The sequence below is a fragment of the Ovis canadensis genome, chromosome 1, assembly GCF_042477335.2.
Source record: "Ovis canadensis isolate MfBH-ARS-UI-01 breed Bighorn chromosome 1, ARS-UI_OviCan_v2, whole genome shotgun sequence".
In the NCBI taxonomy this organism is placed as follows: Eukaryota; Metazoa; Chordata; class Mammalia; order Artiodactyla; family Bovidae; genus Ovis; species Ovis canadensis.
The window spans coordinates 273,581,009-273,605,707 of NC_091245.1; the positions used below are offsets into that span (position 1 = coordinate 273,581,009).

Below are 24,699 nucleotides of genomic sequence, written 5' to 3' on the forward strand. Positions count from 1 at the left end.
CTCACTACATTTTCCGCAGATTTCCTCATGGGCAGAAGACTTTTTCCTTAGCGACTTCACAGTTCTGAAATGGTGCCATCTCTTTACCGTGAGAACCAGCAGCATAGCACATACCAGGATCTCCCAGGGAAACTCAGGGAGACCTGAGTCGTGTGTCCAGCTCTCACAAACCACCAGCAGAGTGCCCCACAAATGCCCCAGCATCAGCTGGAAGGCGGATCCCAGGGCAGGCAGCAGGCCCCCCATGTCTGCCAGGGCCCCACTGCTCTGTCTCTGAGAGCCAGTGTCCCGGGGGCCTCAACTGGCCACTCAGAGCCCTGCCAAGTGTTCCGTCTCCAAGGGAAACAGGTGCCTGACAATCAGGGCTGATCAGCTAGGCTGGGGGAGGGGAGGCCAGCCAGGTTCTAGGAAATAGTTCTCCCTAAGTGCTCTGAGATAGTGAACTAATCCCCTCCACAGGCCCTGAGGGAGGTGAAAAGGGCTGATCTCAGCTTGGAACTGGGCCCTCTAGGCACACCTGCCCTACAGCAAACTAGGGGGTCAGAGCAGGGCCAGGCTACGCCCCTGTTTCTGCACAAGGGCACACAGGGGCAGAGTGGTGGGGCCTCTTGCCTGGGTGAGGCCTGATCTCTGGACTTAAAAGTTTCCTCCTGCTGCGGAGAAACCTGGGCCTGTCCCCAAAGTCCAGGGGCTGCACTCCTCTGAGGCTCCCTCTTCCCTTGTGTGTGCTCACCATGCTGGCAGAGCCCAGGACTGGAGGGTATTGTGGCCCTCCTCTGAGGCTCGCCCTCCCCTTGTATGTGCTCACCGCACTGGCAGAACCCAGGACTGGAGGGCATTGCCACCAGGCGCTAGCTGTGAGACTAGTACCCCAGCGCCAGCAGCTCAGGAGGAATCAACCTGAATGTCAGGGTCTTAGAGTCACACAGGTTCTGTGGAGCCAGCACGTTCTTACTATGTCCCTGGTACAAGGGTCTCTGCTCCCAGGTGGCGTGGTGACCTGGGCTGATTTCCTAGCGTGGTCTTGCCATTTGCAGCCCATGCTTCCCATTTTCCAGGCCCCTGAGTGGATCTGTAACCCACAGAGTCCTCTTAGAAGTGGGAAGGGTGTAGTGGCTCAGTTTGCCCTGTTTGAATCCCCTTCACCATGTCTGTGTCTCCTCGTATCTCTCTGGCATGCCCACGCTCAGAGCCTCCTGATCAGGGTCTGAGACTCTGCCTAGCGTCTCACCCTCAGTTCCTTTACTGGACAGGGAAGCCAGGGAACTGGCATCTGAGACCCTTGCAAAGGTCCTGACAGTTCCAGGGCTCAAGAGCCCCTGGTGCATCGAGTAAGGTGTGGGCAGCAAACCCTCTTGAGGGAAGTCAGACCCTTTTCAGGGCAACAAGACCCAAGCCTGCAATGTCACATGGTCGATCTTGAAAAAGGATCCAATGTGAGCTGAAGCAATGACCGTGATCTCCAGAGTCCCCAGCTAGCCCTAAAATGTGTGACATGGAGTTAAAAGTATTGGCCCATAAAGAGGTCTGGGACTCTTTATGGACTGAAGCATCTGACTCAGTGGAGAAGACCCTGAAGCTGGGAAAGATTGAGGGCAGGTGGAAAAGGGGGCAACAGGGGATGCGATGGTTGGATGGCATCACCGACTCAATGGACATGAGTTTGAGCAAGCTCCAGGAGATGGTGAAGGACCGGGAAGCCTGATGTGCTATAGTCCATGGGGTCGCAAAGAGTCGGACACGACTGAGCACCTGCACTGAACTGAACTGATACAAAAATTGAGTTATCTACTTGTCACCTCAGTTCAGTTCAGTCACTCAATCTTCTCCGACCCCTTGCGACCCCATGGACTGCAGCACACCCTGCCTCCCTGTCCATCACCAACTCCTGGAGTTTCCTCAACTCATGTCCACCGAGTCAGTGATGCCATCCATCCATCTCATCCTCTGTCATCCCCTTCTCTTCCTGCCCTCAATCTTTTCCAGCATCAGGGTCTTTTCAATGAGTCAGTTCTTCCCAGCGGGTGGGCAAAGTATTGCAGTTTCAGCCTCAACATTAGTCCTTCCAATGAACACGGAGGATGATTTCCTTTAGGATGCACTGGTTGGATCTCCTTGCACTCCAAGGGACTCTCAAGGGTCTTCTTCAACACCACAGTTCAAAAGCATCAATTCTTCAGCATTCTTTATAGTCCAACTCTCACAACCATACATGACTATGGAAAAGCCTAGCTTTGATTAGATGGACCTTTGTTGGCAAAGTAATGTCTCTGCTTTTTAATATGCTATCTAGTTTGGTCATTGATTTTCTCCCAAGGAGTAAGCGTCTTTTAATTCCATGGCTGCAGTCACCATCTGCAGTGATTTTGGAGCCCCCAAAACTAAAGTCACTGCTTCCACTGTTTCCCCATCTATGAAGTGATGGGACCGTATGCCGTAATCTTCATTTTCGGAATGTTGAGCTTTAAGCCAACTTTTTCACTCTCCTCTTTCACTTTCATCAAGAGGCTCTTTAGTTTTTCTTTACTTTCTGCCATAAGGGTCATGTCATCTGCATATCTGAGGTTATTGATATTTCTCTCGGCAGTCTTGATTCCAGCTTGTGCTTCCTCCAGCCCAGCATTTCCCATGACGTTCTCTGCATATAAGTTAAATAAGCAGGGTGATGGCCTTGATATACTCCTTTCCCAATTTGGAACCAATCTGCTGTTCCATGTCTGGTTCTAACTCAGAGGAAATCAAACAGAATATGATTCTTAGCCCTCAGTAGGAGGTGAAATTTCCCACTCATCTTAAGGCACCTTATTTACTCTTCATGACCCTTACTCTAGATGTCTGAGAATATGGACCCCTCTTCAATCAGTCTTTCCAGTGGGATCACGTGATGAAACCATTGGGTCCTTCAAAGTCCATCCGTATGGGCACCACGATGGATGTTGTCTGATGCCGCTCAACCTCCTGAGAGGGAAGGAGGGGTGCTCTCCCAGCTCCAGGACATTGCTGGAACACATTTGGCAGGAAGATATTAAGCAACAGAGATGAGGCTTAGGAACCTGATATTCAGCTGTGTGCTTACTGTTGTCCAAACATTAGGAAACCATACCTGGAATCAGTGGCCTTAGATATGTGCTCAAGGGCACGTACTGAAAAATGATGCTCTTCACCTGAGAGCTTTCTCCACTTGAAACACTCTTAGGTTAACTGAAAAGACGCGTTCCCAGGAAGTCAAGTCCGTCTAGTCTGCTGCCAGGGAATGCCAGCCTTCTTTCTCATCCAGGCTGTGTGTTCCTGTGTGTGTGCACGCGTGTGCCTCTGTGCACACACATTGCTGGAAGAAGGCAGCCCTGGGTACAACCTCATTTTACCTGGAAGCGATGCTTAGCTCTTGTTCTTCTGGACCATACACATCTTGGAAACAATCCAAACCTGGGTGATAATTAGAAAGTAACTAGCCCTGAGCTCTCCCGTGTCTTACCTCGGGGGTGAGAGGCCTGAGTTGGGCAGGGAGTCCCAGCGCATCAGCTTGTGAACTATCACTGCGTCCTGGCACTGCCCGAGTACGTGGTCCAAGTCAAAAACGTCTTCTAGAAAGCCAGGCAGCAAGTTTGGGTTTGGGAATGGGGAGTGTGCACTGAACATCACGGAGAAGTCCAAGGCATTGGCACATCCTTCTGAGGTGATGATGACATGAGAGAGGGCTGACAGGTATCCCGAGCTTTACATCTGGTCTGTCAAATGTGCCCTTGTCTTGCAGCAGGATGTCCAGCCCGTGGCCACCTTCGATTATGAAACATCACCCAAACCGTCCATCTTGGGAAAATCACCATTTAGGTTGAGATGACTCATTGTATATTTAATACTCATTAAGCTTGAAATGTTTCCTTATATCTGTATATTTCATACTAAATAGGTCTGAACTATTTCCTTATATCCATTAGATGGGCAAAATTTAAAACATGTAAGAAGCATGTTGGAAAATAGTCCTAATTCTTTCTGCTGAGTCTACAGATTGTTCCACGTGTGCTGGAGAGCAGTGTTGCAATAGCCGGTGAAGTCCCAGGTCAGTGGATGGTAGGGGTGTTCTCCTTACTGGTTTATACAATATAGAAACTTTCTCTATGCCCACGGAGACCGAGTCAACTGTGTTCACTGCAGCGAGCTTTGCCATGACGCGGAACTGGAAACAATCCGCGCCTCTGTCAGTGGTATACTGCATACAAACATCGTGCTCAGGCCACACAATGAAATAAATCCATCAAAGTGAAATTCGGTCTGCACATATCAGCATGGGCAAGATAGAATGAAGTATGATGCAGTGAATGAAATATAATGCACCATCAAATGGAAAGAGCAAGTTGCAGAATTCTACTTTAGTGGAGACTGGCTGAGTGTACACAAAACCCACTTCCCTTCCCTGACAGCCATCTCTGTAGCTGAATGAGGCCGTGTTTCTGAGCTATGGCCCAAGGGATGTGGGCAGAAGGGATGAGTTCAGCCCTAGGCCTGCCCCTAGAAGCCAACCTCTAATTTAACCTCTCTAGCCCTCAGTTTCCCCATCTGTAAAATGGGGATAATAGTAATAGTACCTTCCCAAAGTGGTTGTTTGGAGGGCTTCCCTGTGGCTCAGCTGGGAAAGAATCCGCCTGCAATGTGGGAGACCTGGGTTTGATCCCTGGCTTGGGAAGATCCCCTGGAGAAGGGAAAGGCTACCCACTCCAGTATTCTGGCCTGGAGAATTCCATGCACTGTATAGTCCATGGAGTTTCAAAGAGTTGGACACGACCGAGCGCCTTTCACTTCACTTCACTTTATGAGTTAGTTGGTACACAGGAACTGCTTAGCATAGTATATAGTATTCCAATAAGTATAATAACAATTGTTATTGTGGCTATTATTTTTAGCATTACAGATGATTGGACTTCACCATTTTTGACTTTACAATGGCATAAAGACAATATGCATTCAGTAAAATCATACTTCAAATTTTGAATTCTGATCTTTTCCAGGGCTAACAATATATGGTACAGAAGTCTGCTATGATTCTGGGCAGGCTCCCAGTCAGCCACACAATCACACAGGGAAACAACAAAAAACAGTCACACGGACATCCATTCTCTACCCAGACACCCATTCTGGTTTTCATTTTCAGTACAGTATTCAAGGTCCTAAAAGACTGAGGGCAGGAGGACAAGGGGCAGCAGAGGATGAGATGTTGGATGGCATCACCAACTCAATGGACGTGAGTCTGAGCAAACTCCTGGAGCCAGAGGACAGAGGAGCCTGGCGTGCTGCAGTCCACGGGGTCACAGAGATTCGGACAGGACTGAACGCCCGAACGGCAACGAGGTACAGCTAAGGTATTCGTGGGTTAAGTATCATTAAACAACTCTTTGATTGACAGTATCTTCAATTTGGCATGTAACCCATTGTAAGTAAAGATTTGTATTTATTCATGTTATTTATTTATTTACTATGACTGCTCTTTCTACTACTACTTTATATGGAAGGAAAGGATTGTGAATAATACGTAATGAGCACCAACTCGAACTGAGAATATTACCTCTGTGATTCCACTCAGAGCAATCCTCTGGGGAAAATGCCATTAGTATTTTGCTTTTACAGATAAGAATATCGACTTGCAGAGCAGCTCACTAACTGGTAAGAAACAGAACTAATATATGAACACAGTCATTGTTTGAAGTAATACAGATCACCTCGTTAACTAACTGTGGGTCTGAAGGATTGCACACGAGCATAAGTTGAGCTGAAAAGTTTGTGTATGGCTTTTATTTACTAACTGATAGCATGTGGCACTGTTCTCTTACCGTAGCTGTTACTTTGAATATTTTTCAAATAAAACCACTGATAATATTGCAAAGGGAAAATAGAGTAGTAGCAAGAAAAAAAGATTGACTGTAAAAGTGCCTAGACTGCTAAGAAGAAGATACCATTCAGCTCTTGCGGTTGCTTCAACTGTGAAAGAAAAAGCCCTAAAATAAGAAAGATGCTTTGACAAGTAGCTTGGGGCACTTGTCAAATTGTTGTCAGAGAAGAAAGCAGAGTCTAAATTCTAGACATGGCCCACAGTAGAGGTCACTAAACCCATCAAGTTTCTTTCCAAGCACTTGGCTTATTGAGATAAACAATTTTTTCCCATTAATTTTTAAACTTATGGGGATTTCGAGCAAAAAAACAAAACACAACTTCGAATTCATGAATGTGCCTGTTATATAAACAAGTCTTTGTTTTTAGAAGTGTACTGAGCATATTCAATCAAAACAGGAGACTTCAGGGTACAGTGTAGTCACTTTTGACAAAGAGCTCAAAAATTGAGGCCATTCTAGTATAAGGAGATTTTCAAGAGTCAAGGAAAAAATTTGAAATCTAATAAAGATACAGTGAGATAGCTGAAACTCCAATACTTTGGTCACCTATGTGAAAACCAACTCATTTAGAAAAGACTCTGATGCTGATAAAGACTGAACGCAAAAGGAGAAGCGGGGTCGCGCATGGATGAGACATATATTTCTGTTCAGGTCTACGTGGCGGTGGTGGTTTAGTCGCTAAGTCATGTCCGACTCTTGCGACCCCAAGGACTCTAGCCCGCCAGGCTTTTCTGTCCATGGGATTCTCCAGGCAAGAATACTGGAGTGGATTGCCGTTTCCTTCTCCAGGGGATCTTCCCGATTCAGGAATCCAGGGTCTTCTGCCTGGCAGGCAGATTCTTTACTGACTGAGCTATGAGGGAAGCCCATTCAAGTCTACATATTTCCTCTTAAATACTGTTACATTTGGGGGGGTGGTAGTTTTCTTTCATTTCTTTCTTTTTTTTTAGTTTTTAATTTTTTTAATTTTAAAATCTTTAATTCTTACATGTGTTCCCAAACACGAACCCCCCTCCCACCTCCCTCCCCATAACATCTCTGTGGGTCATCCCCATGCACCATCCCCAAGCATGCTGTATCCTGCGTCAGACATAGACTGGCGATTCAATTATTACATGATAGTATACATGTTAGAATGCCATTCTCCCAAATCATCCCACCCTCTCCCTCTCCCTCTGAGTCCAAAAGTCCGTTATACACATCTGTGTCTTTTTTCCTGTCTTGCATACAGGGTCGTCATTGCCATCTTTCTAAATTCCATATATATGTGTTAGTATACTGTATTGGTGTTTTTCTTTCTGGCTTACTTCACTCTGTATAATCGGCTCCAGTTTCATCCATCTCATCAGAACTGATTCAAATGAATTCTTTTTAACGGCTGAGTAATACTCCATTGTGTATATGTACCACAGCTTTCTTATCCATTCATCTGCTGATGGACATCTAGGTTGTTTCCATGTCCTGGCTATTATAAACAGTGCTGCGATAAACATTGGGGTACATGTGTCTCTTTCAATTCTGGTTTCCTCGGTGTGTATGCCCAGAAGTGGGATTGCTGGGTCATAAGGCAGTTCTATTTGCAATTTTTTAAGGAATCTCCACACTGTTCTTCATAGTGGCTGTACTAGTTTGCATTCCCACCAACAGTGTAGGAGGGTTCCCTTTTCTCCACACCCTCTCCAGCATTTATTGCTTGCAGATTTTTGGATCGCAGCCATTCTGACTGGTGTGAAGTGGTACCTCATTGTGGTTTTGATTTGCATTTCTCTAATAATGAGTGATGTTGAGCATCTTTTCATGTGTTTGTTAGCCATCCATATGTCTTCTTTGGAAAAATGTCTATTTAGTTCTTTGGCCCATTTTTTGATTGGGTCGTTTATTTTTCTGGAATTGAGCTGCAGAAGTTGCTTGTATATTTTTGAGATGAGTTGTTTGTCAGTTGCTTCATTTGCTATTATTTTCTCCCATTCAGAAGGCTGTCTTTTCACCTTGCTTATATTTTCCTTTGTTGTGCAGAAGCTTTTAATTTTAATTAGATCCCATTTGTTTATTTTTGCTTTTATTTCCAGAATTCTGGGAGGTGGATCATAGAGGATCCTGCTGTGATTTATGTCAGAGAGTGTTTTGCCTATGTTCTCCTCTAGGAGTTTTATAGTTTCTGATCTTACATTTAGATCTTTAATCCATTTTGAGTTTATTTTTATGTGCAGTGTTAGAAAGTGATCTAGTTTCATTCTTTTACAAGTGGTGACCAGTTTTCCCAGCACCACTTGTTAAAGAGATTGTCTTTACTCCATTGTATATTCTTGCCTCCTTTGTCAAAGATAAGGTGTCCATATGTGTGTGGATTTATCTCTGGGCTTTCTATTTTGTTCCATTGATCTATATGTCTGTCTTTGTGCCAGTACTATACTGTCTTGATGACTGTGGCTTTGTAGTAGAGCCTGAAGTCAGGCAAGTTGATTCCTCTAGTTCCATTCTTCTTTCTCAAGATTGCTTTGGCAATTCGAGGTTTTTTGTATTTCCATACAAATCTTGAAATTATTTGTTCTAGTTCTGTGAAAAATATGGCTGGTAGCTTGATAGGGATTGCATTGAATTTGTAAATTGCTTTGGGTAGTATCCTCATTTTCACTATATTGATTCTTCCGATCCATGAACATGGTATATTTCTCCATCTATTAGTGTCCTCTTTGATTTCTTTCATCAGTGTTTTATAGTTTTCTATATATAGGTCTTTAGTTTCTTTAGGTAGATCTATTCCTAAGTATTTTATTCTTTTCATTGCAATGGTGAATGGAATTGTTTCCTTAATTCTTTCATTTATTTCTAACAATCATTTCATTTTGATCTGTTCTAGGACTGATGTTTATTAGAAATGTGTTTTTAAACTTACAGAAAGTTTTAAGACTCATGCTTTAACTTAACTTTAAATTGTTATTTTCTGTTTTTTAGAATTCTATGCCAAAAGAACATAGCTCCATGATATAACTATTTTGATATTTAAATATTTGTTTGATGGCTGATGAAGTGGTAATTTTTGTGTGCTCCGTGGGTATATAAAAACAAGTTATTTATGCCCTCTAATGATGAGATAGGAGCTTCATAAATACTAACTAGATCAAGGTTGCTAGTTTTCTCACCTAAAATCCTACATACCTCATACTTTTCCTACTTGGTCAGTTTTTCTGAGATATATGTGCTAACATTTTTAATTCTTCCTGTAGATTTTACATTCTTTCTTGATAATTTTCTTAATTGTATTTCCTGTCTCTTTAGGCTACAAAGTTAGATATATACACTATCAGAATTTTTATATATTATTAGTCTTTCATGATATGGGGACCCTTTTATTTCAAATGTTTGTTGTTGTTGTTGTTTGTTTTGTTTTTACATTAAAGACTATTTTTTCTGACCCTAATAGTAATGATATCTGTTTTTTTCTGTCTTTGTTTACTTTTTAAAAATTTAAACAACATATAGCTGGATTTTTAAAAGTCTGACTTGAAAAATCCCAATCTTTTAATTAGTAAACACAGCCCATTGTAAGTAGTCACTAAGAAAATTTGTACCATGTTATTTTCAGTTTTAGATGAAAATAGATGAGATGGTTAGATAGTGTCCCTGATTCAATGGACATGAGTCTGAGCAAACTTCCCGGGGCAGAAGGGGAGAGAGGGGCCCGGCGCGCTGCAGCCCATGGGGTTGCAAAGCATCGGACGCGACGGAGTGACTAAAGAATCACAGCAACGTAGGTGATACTATTTTGCTTCTTTTCTTCTCCTCTGCTGATTTTTCTTCTAGAAATTACTTTTTAATTCCCTTTCCCAGTCTTTTGTACGTTGTATTTTGCACTTCTTTTGGTCTTTCACTGGCATCTTTTAAATATTTAGCATACATACTTGAGTCGAATATGAATGAGCACTTCAGCCATTTTCTTGAAGTCCAATCACTCTCCCTCGCCTTTGAGGCTACAGTTCTTACAAGTTTAATCAAACCTCATTTTTTATGTTCTATTCAGCTGCAACTTTTTAAAAGATCTCTTTTAAATGTTATGCAGCACTTTTAAATATCTGTGGCATGACACTTGTAAGATTATGTAGGCCACCAACAATGCAGGCCAGGTATCCTGACTTGAAGGTCATGTTTACAACCTGACCTATTCAATCTGATCTCAAAGAAAATGCTTCTTAGAATCAATGTAAAGAACTAAAAAGTTAAAATATGGAACATACCCTCTTTAAAGATATTTCTAAAAAAAAATGAAATGAATATCTGAGATGTCCCTCCTGTTGTTCTCAATGATGAACTGTGTATTTGTGTTTCTGAAGTTGTCCGTCAATGCCCAGAAGAATGACACTGCAGGGCTGGCAGCAGCAAATGCAGTTCCACCAGCCCCCAGCAGGTGGCACAAATGCCTTCAGCCTCCAGGAAAAGGTCTAAATGCTTCTGCAGAACCAAGAAGCAGCAGAGAGGAGAAGAACGTTTATCATCTCAAGGAGAGTTTGGTCGGAGGGCTGGAGTTGGGTGAAGTCCAAGGCAGTCAGGAAACCAACACAACTCCATTTAATTTCATTCAACTTCCTCAAAAGGGGGAAAAAAGTGGTTTTCCCAACAGCAGAGCAGGAGGAAGAGAAAAGTACTCAAAGAGGGGGAAAAGTCTGAATTTTATGGAATATTTTCACGGGGTGGTCCTTTCTTTGGTGGTAAAACACCATTTCTTAAAAAATGAACCCACCCTACTTCCCCCGCCCCCAAATACAAAACAAACCAAAACTAACCGGGGCTCAGCTGGTTTTGCCCAGGGATGGACTTTCCTCTTCAGAAAAAGATCCCCGGGTCTCTGTGAACTGGCAGCTCCAACGCTGATGGGAAGAGTCCTGCCCTTAGATCTCCCAGTGCCCGGGCTTGTCTGGTTCCTGTCAGTTCCAGGGACGTGGGAGAAATCCAATGACCAGGAAATCTTTGGAGCAGAGCAGTCTCTAGAATCCCCAGCCTTGGCGCCTTAATTTAGAGAAACAGAAGGTCTCATGACACCTCCCAGTCCGCCCGTGGCGACAGGAGACGCACGGAGCGCACGCGCCTACTTACCTGGGGGCGCCTTCTCATCCTCCTCCTCTGGGACTTCGGAGGAGTCCAATCCGAGGCCAATCCGAGGAGTACGTGTTAAGGCAAAGAAGGATCCAGAACCGTTTCTCCCATCAGCTTGGTGGCGAGAGCCCTTCCCATCTCCTTCACATGCGGCCAAGGTCGCCTGGGCTTTGCAGCTGGAGGCTCAGTGCCACACCTGGGGCAAAACTCCAGGATGAAAAAGCCGCAAGAAGAGGGAAGAGGGGATGCGAAATATCCAGATCGGGGTGTGAGCATCAAGGGAAGGGCGGAGAGATGTCTGTGATGGTGTGTGACGCTGGGAATGGCATGGATTGGAAAACAAAAGTAAGCACTGAGGGAAGCCAGAAAGCACCGTGAAACCCACACGGGCTGAAAATACCCAGTTGTGGTTGGGGCTGGTCTGGGGCAAGGTGGAAAGGCAAGAATGGGACCCTCAGACCACCTCCCACCCACCCCAGCCGATGGCCCTTTGTACATATTTTGGAGGGCAAGGCAGGATGTTTCATTGGCGTGCAAGCTCCGACCTGGAAATACTACTTTGTGGTGGGGGAAGCTGGTTAACGTGAGACTTCCCATTTTCATGGTTAGAAATGAGGGTTTGACAGTGACTATTACTATTCAGTGATAACAATGTGTGCTTGAGCATGCAAGTGTGAAACCCAAATGTCTTCCCATTACATGGAGTGGGAGCTTTCCGTGTTGTTTCTTGCTTGTGTGTATTCTTGCTGCTGAGACTCTGGGAAGCAGCCCTTTATCAGTGACTGCGTCCACAGCCTCTTGTCGCGTCTGTCACATTCTCCTCATTGTTTCCTCTGCAGCCACAGTGCCGCTTCTGAGTTCTCCTGGGGTTTCATTTTTCTCATCGGTTCCTTTTGAGCTTTTGTGTTTCACGGAGGTAGAATAAATCTCGGGCCTTCTCGCCTCACTTGAAAATCAGCTTCAGTGTGTTTCAATCAATCACTGGAGTTTTTACTGAACTCCTTGAATACAGCCTGAGAAGCTCGATGGTTCATTTACCAGAACATGGAAATTCGAGAGAAATATTTTATTTAAACCCCTGTAAAATCCTGCTTTTTTGTTACTTTGTATAAGCATTAATAGTGTTCGTTCTATTACCAATCCAGTATTGGTAAAAGATGAAGATATGTTTTACCTTTCTAAATATTTGCTTATTTAGAGGGACTCTCTATTAAATGTGTGGCAAGCAAATTTTGTATTTTTTGGACAGTCACTAAAGCTACAGTACCAAGTATGGCAGTTAAATGGAAACACAGTTAGTCCTTAATCCATAGAAAATTATAATTACACCTAGACCGTTTTCCTAACTGGGTTCCCTTTGAGCTTCAGGATATGAGCTAAAAGTAACAAAAATAATCTGTGCTTTAGTTTTACCGTGAGTGATAAGGAGCGAGTGTTTAAGCTTCTAGAAATATAAATTATTTGTAAGCCAATTAATTACTGCTATTAAGCACTGTATACAGTGGTCCTCACCAGGTGCTTCTTTCCCCCTCTCCCCAAGGGACACGTGCCAATGTCTAGAGACAGTCTTAGTGGCTATAACCAGGGGAAAGGGTGTTACTATCTGAGGAGCAGAAGCCAAAGATGCAGCTAAACACCCAACAACGCACAGAATGGGGGACCCGTCCTCCCACAGCAAACGCCTTGGCCCCAAATAGCAAAAGTGGCCACGTTCATAACTGTTACTATACTGAGTGATTTTGCTAAAGACACCAAACCTCACGCTGCACGACTCGTGAGCCTGTTGAATCTCTAACACCCTTGCTGCTCAGTCGCTGAGCCGTGTCAGATGCTTGGCAACCCCGTGGGCGGCAGCACACCACCCTCCTCTGTCCTCCGTCATCTCCCGGGGTTCACTCAAATCCACATCCGTTTAGTCAGTGACGCTGTCTAACCAGCTCATCCTCTCTCGTCCCCTTCTCCTCCCACCTTCAGTCTTTCCCGGGATCAGGGTCCTTTCCAGTGAGTCTGCTCTTCACATCAGTGCCCCAAACTATTGGAGCCTCAGCTTCAGCATCAGTCCTTCCAATGAATATTCAGGGTTGATTTCCTTAAGGATCAACTGGTTTGATTTCCTTGCTGTTCAAGGGACTCTCAAGAGTCTTCTCCAGCACCGCAGTTCAAAGCATCCATTCTTCGGTGCTCAGCCTTCATTATGGTCCAACTCTCATGTCTGTACATGACGACTGGAAAAAATATAGCTTTGACTCTATGGATCTTTGTTGGCAAAGTGACGTCTCTGCTTTTAAACATGCTAAGTTTGTTATAGCTTTCCTTCCAAGGAGGATACGTCTTTTAATTTCATGGCTGCATTGAGATATAATTCACACACCAGACAATTTACACATTTGGAGTATACTATTCAATGGTTTTTGCTTTTCATGGAACTGTGTAGTCACAGTTCAATTTTACATTTTTATCACCCCCAAAGAAACACATTAGACTTTAGTCGTAATGTCCCCACCCTCCCCCTACCCTCCCCAAGCCCGTGGCAAACACTAATCTCCTGTGCTGGCAAATACTGATCTGTGTCTGTGTAAATCTGCCTCTTCTGAATATTTCATAGAAATGGAATTAGACAATATGGGGGCTTCCCTGGCGGCTCAGCTGGGAAAGAATCCACCTGCAATGTGGGTGACCTGGGTTTGATCCCTGGGTTGGGAAGATCCCCTAGAGAAGCGGAAGGCTACCCACTCCAGTCTTCTGGCCTGGAGAATTCCACGGACTCTTTAGTTCATGGGTTCACACAGAGTCAGTTGGACATGACTGAGTGACTTTCACATGTATGTGCCTGTCTCTGCTCACTTAGCACAGCGTTTTCAGAGTTCATCCATGTCGTGGCATGTTTCAGCACTTCATTCCTTTTCATTGATGAATATTATGGTTTGTAAATAAACTATCTTATTTATGCATTCATCAGTTGAAGGGCATTTGGGTTGCTACCATTTCAGACTTATTTTGAATAGTGCTGCTAAGTACAGTCATGGATAAGTTTTTGTGTCAATGTGCATTTTCCTTTAGGAATACCAGGAATGTATCTACACCAGGGATAGAATTACTAGGTCAGATAACGCCACACTTAATGTAATTTTCATTTTACATCACCACCACTAATGTAAGAACATTTCAAATTCTCCACATCCTCACCTTTTCTTTTTGTCTGTCCTTCAGTCTTATTACCCTGGTGTGTGTGAAGCAGTACCTCACTGTAGTTTCAATTTGCATTTCCTCAATGTGGAATGATGTTGAGCCTCTTTCCATGTACATATTAAACCATTCTTTGGAGAAATGTCTATTCAGATCAATCATCCATTTTTAATTCAGTTGCTTCTATTTTTATTATTAATAATTAAAACTTCTTTATATAGACATAAGTTCTTTGTCTGATATACGATCTGCAAATATTTCCTGTCATCCTGTGGGTTGTCTTTTTGCTTCCTTGTTGGTGTCATTTGCAGCATATTTTAATTTTGTTAAGTTCCAGTTTAATTTTCTGTCACTTGCATTTTTTAAATTTCATATGTAAGACTTTGGCTGACTCTAGGTGACAAAGGCTTCCTTCCAGGTTTTCTCTCAAGAGTTTTGTAGTTTTAGCTCTTCCGTTGAGGTCTACGACCTATTCTGAGTAAATTTCTGAGTGTAAGGAAAGCATCCACTTCATTCTTCTGCACGTGGGTGTGCAGTTGTTATGCCCCCGTTCATTGAAAAGATTTTATGTCCCCCCTGAATTGTCTTGCTGCCCTTCTGTCCTATTTTTCTCAAATACTTTCTCAGTAGTCACTATGAGTTCTCTTTTAATGTTTGGTAAATGCACTAGTGAAGCTACCTGGGCCAGGGCTTCTCTGGGGGCTAAGTTTTAAAATTAGTCATTCAGTCTTTTAATTTTTTATAGGCCTATTCAGATTTGTTAGGTGGAAAATATGTTAATATTTTTTCTGATAGATTGACCCTTAGATCGTGACAAAATGTCCTGCTATTTCCAGTATCCATTTATTTAGCCTTAAAGTACATTTTTTCCTGATATTAGCAGCACTCTTATGATGGCTATTTACCAGGCATATCTTTTTACATTTTTAATTTTTCAACTTATTTTTATCTTTCAATCTAAAGTTTATGACCTATGGACAGCGTATAGTTGAATCATGTTTTTTTTTAATCCAATCTAGCAATTTCCGCTTTCACAGAAGCAACCTAAATGTCCGCTGGCAGAGGAATGGACAAAGATGGAGTGGTACATATATACAATGGAATATCACTCGGGTATTAAAAAGAATGAACTAAGGCCATTTGCAGCAACACGGACGGACCCAGAGAGTGTCACCCTGGTTAAGTCAGTCAGACAGAGAAGCAGAGCTTTTGAATGGCATCCCTTCTATGTGGACTAGAAAAAGCAATGATCCAAATGAAGTCACAAAACAGACTTCCTGACTTAGCAAACTTACGGCTGTCAGGCGGAAGGATAGTTAGGGAGTTTGGGACTGTCATGTACCCAGTGCTATATTCAGAACAGATGGCCAACGAGGACCTATTGTGTAGCTCAGGACACTCTGCTCAGCGTTTCATGGGAGCCTGGATGGGACAGGGGTTTGGGGGAGAATGGATACATGTATATGGATGACTGAGTATCTTCAATTTTCACCTGAAACTATCACCATGTTGTTTGTTAAGCATCTATACCCCAATAAAAGATAAGAAGTTTAAAGTGTGAAAAACAAAATAAAGTTCTCTCCTTAACAATGTCTGCTTTTTGATCCGACTATTCAATCTATTCATGATTAGCGCTGTTACTGACATGGTTGGATTCGTGTCTTCCATTCTGCTTTTGCTTTCTATGTAGCTTACGTCACGTTTCATTCCTCTGTTCTTTTTCTACTTTCTTTTGCATTAAATAGACATTTTCAGTGTAATACTTTAATTCTCTAATAATTTCTGACTGTATTTTTGAGTTACTTTCTTAGTGACTTAAATAAATTATTTTCTAAGGTTTATGGTATGCATCTTAATTTATCAGAATTGACTTTAGCCTTGTCCTGACTTAATACCAACCAGTGAGATATAGAAACTTTATTCTTACCTAGTTCTATACCACTGTCCTCCTTTTTTGTGATAATACATATCACTTCTCTCTCTCTTGCTCTGTGTGTGTCTCTCTCTCTATATATATACCTATGAAATAAACCCCACAATTCATTGCTATAATTATTTATGTTTTTGTGATATGATTGTTATACATGCTATCTCTCTCTTACACACACACACACACACACACACACACACACACACACACACGGGGTTGGCCAAAAAGTTTGCTCCGAATTTTCCATAACAACTTACTGAAAAGCCCAAACAAACTTTTTGGCCAGCTCAACACATGTTATCTCTCTCTGTCATATATTTAATATATCCAACAATACATTTCTATAGTTAATGTCCTGTATAGCATTATATCATTTAAGGAAGCTGAGATAAGAAAGGAAAGAAAAAATATATCTAAACTTTTGTTTATCTCAATCTTCTCAGTTTTCATCTCTGGTACCCTACTTAATCCTACAGATTCAAGTTACCAACTGGTGTCAGCTCTTCACTCCAAAATATCTTTGTTCCCTCCCACCTCCTTTATGCTATTATTGTCAGATATATTACATTTCTATTATGTTTATATTCATCAGTTCAGTTCAGTTCAGTCACTCAGTTGTGTCTGACCCTTTGCAACCCCATGGACCGCAGCATGCCAGGCCTCCCTGTCCATCACCAACTCCCAGAGTTTACTGTGTAGCATATATATTTATATGTATGAATCAAATTTTGAGTAAAAGTTCTACACATAGTAAATTTACTAGTTACTACAGACCTGGGTTCTTTGTAAACCAAACAGTCAAAGAAACAACTTTCTTCAAGTAAGATGTAATGATGGAAGTTAAGGGACTTCATGACGTGATCTGTTGGCAGGACCAACCAAGTCAGTTCAGTTCAGTCGCTCAGTCGTGTCCGACTCTTTGTGACCCAATGAATCGCAGCACACCAGGCCTCCCTGTCCATCACCATCTCCCGGAGTTCACTCAGACTCACGTCCATCGAGTCTGTGATGCCATCCAGCCATCTCATCCTCTCTCGTCCCCTTCTCCTCCTGCCCCCAATCCCTCCCAGCATCAGAGTCTTTTCCAATGAGTCAACTCTTCTCATGAGGTGGCCAAAGTACTGGAGTTTCAGCTTTAGCATCATTCCTTCCAAAGAAATCCCAGGGCTGATCTCCTTCAGAATGGACTGGTTGGATCTCCTTACAGTCCAAGGGACTCTCAAGAGTCTTCTCCAGCACCACAGTTCAAAAGCATCAATTCTTTGGTGCTCAGCCTTCTTCACAGTCCAACTCTCACATCCATACATGACCACTGCAAAAACCATACCCTTGACTAGACAGACCTTAGTCGGCAAAGTAATGTCTCTGCTTTTGAAGGACCAACCAAGGCTGAGTCTAAAGATTCTCTCCGATTTATTAACAAAGGCTTCACGACCGGGAGCCCTTTCTGATCAGATCGACCAGGCAGTGAAAGAATCACAACGTCTTTAGGGCCCGATATTCCTGTAGCTGTAAAGACCCAGCTTGAATGCTGGCAAAGGCATTACAGGATTCCTTTCTGCCTATATAAACATTTCAATAAATGTGAGTTTATGTATAAAGATATCTGTTATTTGAGGAATCTGAATAATAAGCACATGCTTTTGACATTTTACATTTCTGAATTTTAAAACTTGCTTAGCATCTTAAGTCAGACAAGGTTAAGAACAACACGAAATACAAACCTGGCAACGGAGGTGTTTTCTGACTCATGAGTAAGCCATCCAGTCAGAGGCCATACCAGTCAGACAGGTTAGGTGTGTGGCCAGATCGCTCGCTCCTTGCTCAGATAGACTGTGAAGTCCAGACACCCATGAAGGCAGTTTCCTGTTCAAATTAAAAAGAACTGGGATTTCAACTGAGATCTTAACTCTTGAGAAAAACCAATACAGTCCATGTACCATTTCAGTAGATTTCGTAGGTTTTTGACACAACATCTCTCCTTTGCAGTCTTTCTCGAAGCATATAAAACATTTCCTCCTTTTTCGTTTTACCTCTGTTTGTTGAAAAATCTTTGGACAAACTGCATCAGGTTTTGACTAACCTCATCTTCTTTTGCTCAAAAAGCTGAACTAGAATTGAGGTTTTGCCAGCTGTTCCCAGAAGAAGAAGACCTCGCATTGCTACCCCAGGGAGGGCTGAGACTGGGGCCTGGGGAGCGATTTGCTCTCCTGGTTTTCTGTGATTGTACGTTTACTCTGTGTGTGTTATCTGCTCAGTTGTGTGTGATTCTTTGCGACCCCATGGACTGTAGTTCACCAGGCTCCTCTGTCTGTGGAATTCTCCAGGCAAAAATACTGGAATGGGTAGCCATTCCCTTCTCCAGGGGATCTTCCTGACCCAGGGATCGAACCTGGGTCTTCCACACTGCAGGCAGATCCTTTAGTGTCTGACCCACCAGCGAAGCCCTACTTTTACTCTATGAATGAAGTTCATACATTTTGTCTGAAAAGTGGACCACCAAAAATACTAAGATACTGAGTACTTAAAACTACTTAAAAAACTACTTGAAGCCATCAGTGTCCACCAGTCTGTGAAGTGCTCTGGAAATTGTTTGTTAACCTTTATGGACAACAAAGAGAGATGTGAAGATAAAACATTTGGATCTTTGTTGATCGCCAATCAAAGATGGTTTTCTCTGGAATGAGTTCCTCTTTTTTCCTAAAGATAGGTGATTTAGACTGTGCTAATATTTTTATTCTGCAATTATATTGCTATTTCCTTTGGCCCATGACTTTTTAAAAATTGAAATAAAGTTGATTTACAATGTGTTAGTTTCAGGTGTACAGCAATGTGATTCCATTACAAATAAATAAATAAGTGTATTTATTTATATATTATATATATATATATTATATATATGTAATTAGTATGTGCCTGTGTCCTCAATCATTCAGTCGTGTCTGATTCTTGTGACCCCCATGGACTGCAGCCCACCAGGCTCCTCTGTCCTTAGACTTTTCCAGGCAAAAATACTGGAGTGGGTTGTCATTTCCTTCTCCAGGGGATCTTCCAACTCGGGGATCGAACCCACATCTCCTGTGACTACTGCATTGACAAGTGGTTCTCTACCAGTGAGCCACCTGGGAAGTCCACACAGTGTATATATATATTCCTTTTTTTACATTCTCTTCCATTATTGGTTATTATAAGATACTGAGTATAGTTGCAACACACTATGTCCAGGGGTTGGTGTGGAAAGAGAGTGGACAGAGGAAAATGCTTCTCCCATTCAGTTCTTTACATCTTTTACCTGTGTTTCCCTCATTCAGCATTTTCATGCTTAGAGGCTGTTCCCTGGTTAGACATGACCCTGTAGCTGGGAGGCAAGTCACTTGGGGATGTCTGACAGTTAAAACCCTACGAGTAGGGTTACAGATGTGACAGGGAAAGTCTGGGCTGTTTCTGGATGAGGGTCAACTTGCAGAAACAAGCCATTTTCCACGGCACCATACAAGCCAGGGAGAAAAGACGTGTCCGCAGGAGCTGATGGAGAAGAACTCAGATCTAGCCATTTGATTTTGGTCTTTGACATTTCAGGGAGTCAGATGTCCCTAGAGGCGTGTTCATACTTACTAAATTCCAACCAGAATGCTGTTTCTCTGTTTGATGTGACATTTACTTTACAAGTTTAATGTTTGCAACATTGCTCAGTTCCCACAAGCTCGCTATCTGACCAGTCCAAGGTCACAAAGCCACCCACCCAGAAAGTACATCAAATGAAATGTCACAGCCTCGGATGTGCTCAGGGAAGACATGCTGTCTCCCTGGAGAATCCACGGGCAACCTGCAGCACTCCTTGGCAGGGAATCTGAACACATGGGTTCTAATAAACCTCTTCTGGAGTCCTGATTTCTTTTTATTTTTCCTCTTTCTCCTATTTTTCTTTTAAAAAGCTTCAAAAAAAAATAATTTCCATTGTAGCTGGCAAAGCAGGAAAGCTATTTAACTTCAACCACATTTTTGGTACCCTATAAAAGCTAAATAGAAATAATAGTTAAATCGTGAACAAAGCACAGCATAGAAGTGCACAGTCTCTGCAGGCCAATGAGCAAACCAAAGATATGAAGAGAGTCGGTTCCTCCAACCTCATCTGAAAATAGAAATTAAGGTTACAAGGGAAATACAAGCCCTACCACTCCCAGCACGGGGAACTCTGCTTGGAGCCTCATCTCAGCTTTAAGTGGAAGCAGAAAACATTTCTATGTGTCTGCTTTTCTGTGACTTCCTTACAGTGGAAAAAATGGACATTTTTGCCATGACTTTATCATATGATACAGATGTTTGGCTCAAGTCTCCTGATATTGTCAACAAAATTGCCATTAAAAAATTAGAAAAAGATTCTTGGCTTATTTATGTTTTCTTATGAGGTGTAAATTTGCATATATAAGCATTGTTTTTACTGCAGTCCCTTACAGAGCTTCTAGTTAGATATATTACTTAAATTTACTGATCATTTCTATCTCTCCTCACTCTTGTATCTTCAAAAGTGAAAAGGTGAAAGTGTTAGTCACCCAGTCATGTCTGACTCTTGGAGACTGCATGGACTATAAGCCCCCCAAGCTTCTCTCTCCATGGAATTCTCCAGGCAAAAATGCTGAAGTGGGTAGTTATTCCCTTGTCCAGGGGATCTTTCCGACCCAGGGATGGAACCTGCATCTCTTGCATTGCAAGCAGATTCTTTACCATTTGAGCCAGCAGGGAAGCTCAAGGACAACCCCCCCAGCCAGCAACATTATGGTGATGGCGTGTGTTTTCTAATGCCATCAAGAAATGTAAACTTCCACTGTGGAATTGCAGATGCCTAACCTTCTCGTGACACTTAGATTTTTCAAAGTCTGCAAAGAATAAAAATAATGGCGAGCACTCAAAGTTCATCACATCCTAGATTTTCCTTAGCGGACCTACTGATTGGATTTGATGCACTCTGTCCAGTTTGCCTGATTGAAAATGGTTACAAAGGGGCTAGGAAGCACTGAAAAAGCAAAAGTGGTTATCATAACAAGTTAGGCATTAGTAAGGAAGTTTTTCTTGAGCATGAGTCTTAACGCATGGTCTGGGCTTTACAAGTAATCTTACACCGCTTGTCTGTTTTCCTTTCAGAGATGGATGGAAAGTTGCTCTCATAATGCATCTGAGTTGTTGAATATCCATTATGTTTCAGGGATGTCATTCTTTCTTTCAAAACAATTTTAATTTTTATGGAGTCTAAGTTCAAACAGAAACATTTTTATCGGTAGAACACTTGGAATGCTTTATTATGAGGATTTTAGTCCATTTCTTGACCAAATAACGCTTAACCAAATGTTGTTTTCACAATTGACAACTCTAAAAGAAAAAGGAAAAAAAAAAAGGATTTAAAAAGGCAGACACTTGTGGACTATAAATTCAAGAATTTTCATGGAGCTCAGTCTCTCAAAATGCCCATCTCCCAAAAAAGATTTTCAACAGGTGGTGCCAGCCATGACTGCTCTGCTTAGGATAAAAATTGACCATGTGTATCATTAGTGCTGCTGAATTTAATAAACGCACCCTGACCTGTTAATTTATTCAAATTTTGTATAGTTGGTGATTTCCTGGGATTAATGATTAGGTGAATACAATTTCTAAAAAGTGTCCAGGACAGGGAGCATCACGGAACATATTGTACCTTATTGTAAAATAAAAATAGCCTTGGACAGCCCATGGAATGTGCTCTAGCAGCATAATCAGTTCTTTACTGTGGTTTTCCTGCCAGTCGAGGAGCCCTGCGTCACAGAGAGTGGCTGCCAAGTGTCTGGTTTGTGCTTTGGTAAGACATGTTTTTCTTGCTGAGAATTTTCAGGTTTGCAATTTCCCCAATGCAAGGCAGCCGGATCACCTTCCAATGCAGAGGGGTACCGCTTTTGTTCCAGATAGCTCCCTGAAGGTTGGGGCATCAGCAATCACAACATCAATGAACAGCGGGTGCCCACGACTTCTGTGAGGAGCCCAGGTCTGGGTGGATGGTGGAGCTAGAGGCAGCTTGGTGGGTTTTCACCTTGTACAAATAATCTCACTGTCCACATTGAAGCTCTCCGCTATGAATAGCAAGTTTGTGACAGTGTGTAGAGTTGAGGCCATTACCTCAATAACTCTGGGCAAAACGTACTCTTGGAGCAATATGGGATTTCCGTCTTCCATGGATTATCCTGCTTTTCAGTCTAAACTTTTCAAGAAGGCCTTTGTTGTTGCTGTTCAGTCGCTCAGTCGTGTCCGGCTCTTTGCGACCCCATGGACGGCAGCACAACAGGCCTCCCTGCCCTTCACTGTCTCTCAGAATTTGCTCAGACTCATGTCCATCGAGAAGAAGGCAACAGCATCCCACTCCAGTACTCTTGCCTGGAAAATCCCAGGGGCAGGGGAGCCTGGTGGGCGGCCGGCTATGGGGTTGCACAGAGTCGGACCAACTGACGCTACTTGGCAACGTGTCCATGGAGTCGGTGAGGCGTGACTCGCTCCCTCCATTCTCTTTGTCCACAAAGATGCAGTGTTGGTGTGTATAAGCCGCTTTCCTCTGTCCAGGGATGGGCAACCTTTCTTTAACACAGGCTCGGGCACTGGAGCCCCGGCTGCCCTTTGGTACTCTGGTTATCCCTGCCCCACGCCGTGTCCACTGGACCACTTGGACCCCACGTGGTCCACTTGTTTTGTGTGGTTGAGACCTGGATGGTGCGTTTTCCACCCTCTGTGTTGGTTATTTGCCCAAACGGAAAATGTGACCAGGGAGTTGGCAAGATGGCGGCTCTGTGCATCCCGGGTGGACTCCCAGCTGTTCCTGTCTGTGTGCTGTTCACTGCTGCTTCTCTGATGTGGGTTTCTGCCACATTGACCACAATCTGGGGTTACCTGAGTGCCAGGACTGCATATGGGGCTGTGTGTGGGACAGACCCCTTCCCCTGCACACACACCCGTGTTACACCCTTTGAGACCAAACCAAACCAAAACCAAGGACAAGGGATTTAAAGAGAGAAGGCCTCACCCAACATTTAAGTCATATAAAATGCTCAAGTAGAGAAAAAGTCTTCCTAGGTGGCTCAGTGGTAAAGAGTGCCCCTGCAATGCAGGAGACTCAGGTTTGATTCCTGAGTCTGGAAGGTCCCCTGGAGTAGGAAATGGCAACCCACTCCAGTATTCTTGCCTGGAGAATCCTATGGACAGAGGAGCCCAGTGGGCTACAGTCCATGGGGTTACAAAGAGCTGCACATGACTGAAGTGACTGAGCACAGCACACAGAAAAGGGACCCCAGTACAGTGTTGGTGGGAATGAAAATTGGTGTGGCCATGAACATTGGAAAACAGTATGGAGGTTTCGCAAAAAATTAAAAATAGAGTTGCCATATGATCCCACAGTTCCACTCCCAGGCAAATATCTGAAATAAACTCAAAAAGATACATGCACCTCAAGGTTCATAGAGCACTCTTTATGATAGTCAAGACATGGAAGCAATCTGTGTGTCCATTAACAGATGAATGGATAAAGAAATATAGTACATATGTACGATGGAATATTACTCAGTCATTAAAAAGGAATGAAATTTTGCCACTTGCAGCATCATGGATGGACTTGGAGGGCATTACTTTAAGTAATAAGTCAGACAGAGAAAAATAAATACTGTATGATATCATTACGTGTGGTATCTAAAAAATACACCACACTATTGAATATAACATAAAAGAAGTAGACTCAGAGGTATAGAAAAGCTAGTGGTTACCAGTGGGAAGAGGGAGCATGAGAGGGACAGCATGAGGGTTGGGAGTGGGAGTCACAAACTACGGGATAAGAGAGACTCACAGATGTATAAAGAAAGCTGAGCACCGAAGTACTGATGCTTTAGAACTGTGGTGTTGGAGAAGACTCCTGACAGTCCCTTGGACTGCAAGGAGATCCAACCAGTCTATCTGAAAGGAAATCAGTCCTGAATATTCATTGGAAGGACTGATGCTGAAGCTGAAACTCCAATCCTTTGGCCACCTGATGTGGAGAGCGGACTCATTAGGAAAGATCCTAATGCTGGGAAAGATAGAAGGCAGGACGAGAAGGGAATGACAGAGGACAAGATGATTGGATGGTGTTATAGACTCAATGGACATGAATTTAAGCAAAGTCCAGGAGATGGTGAAAGACAGGCAGGCCTGGCGTGCTACAGTCCATGGGGTCACAAAGCGTCAGACACAACTGAGCAACTGAACAACAACAAGGATATATCATACAACATGGGGAATACAGCCAGTATTTTGTAATAAGCAAATGGAAAATGATCTTTAAAACTATACAAAAATTAAAATGAATAAATACAATGTCCGAGTAGCTTTGTTTCCGATTCTTACCAAAGTCTCAAGGCTCTACAAGATTTTCTTCCCAAGCCCACAGCCCTGGGCCTCTCCTACCACCCAGGCGTCCCGGCTCTCCTCCTGGGGCACACCCAAGCTGTCCTCCTCCTCTCAGGCCCTTTCTGTCTGTTTGGCTAGCTTCTCCATCTCCACTGGGCTCTGTCCCAAAGTAACCTTGTAAGTGGCACAGTCCTGGCCTTCCAGCCACCTCCTTAT

The 24,699-nt window shown here is 43.1% G+C and overlaps 1 long non-coding RNA gene across 1 annotated transcript in view; it reads left to right on the plus strand.

Annotated features, from left to right (window-relative positions):
- Nucleotides 1–3,936: 3,936 nt before the first annotated feature.
- Nucleotides 3,937–24,699, plus strand: part of LOC138428229 (uncharacterized) — a 1,104,918-nt gene continuing 1,084,155 nt past the window's right edge. The window contains exon 1 of the long non-coding RNA XR_011252353.1: nucleotides 3,937–4,060. This is a non-coding gene — a long non-coding RNA (uncharacterized lncRNA). The remainder of the gene's footprint in view (nucleotides 4,061–24,699) is intronic.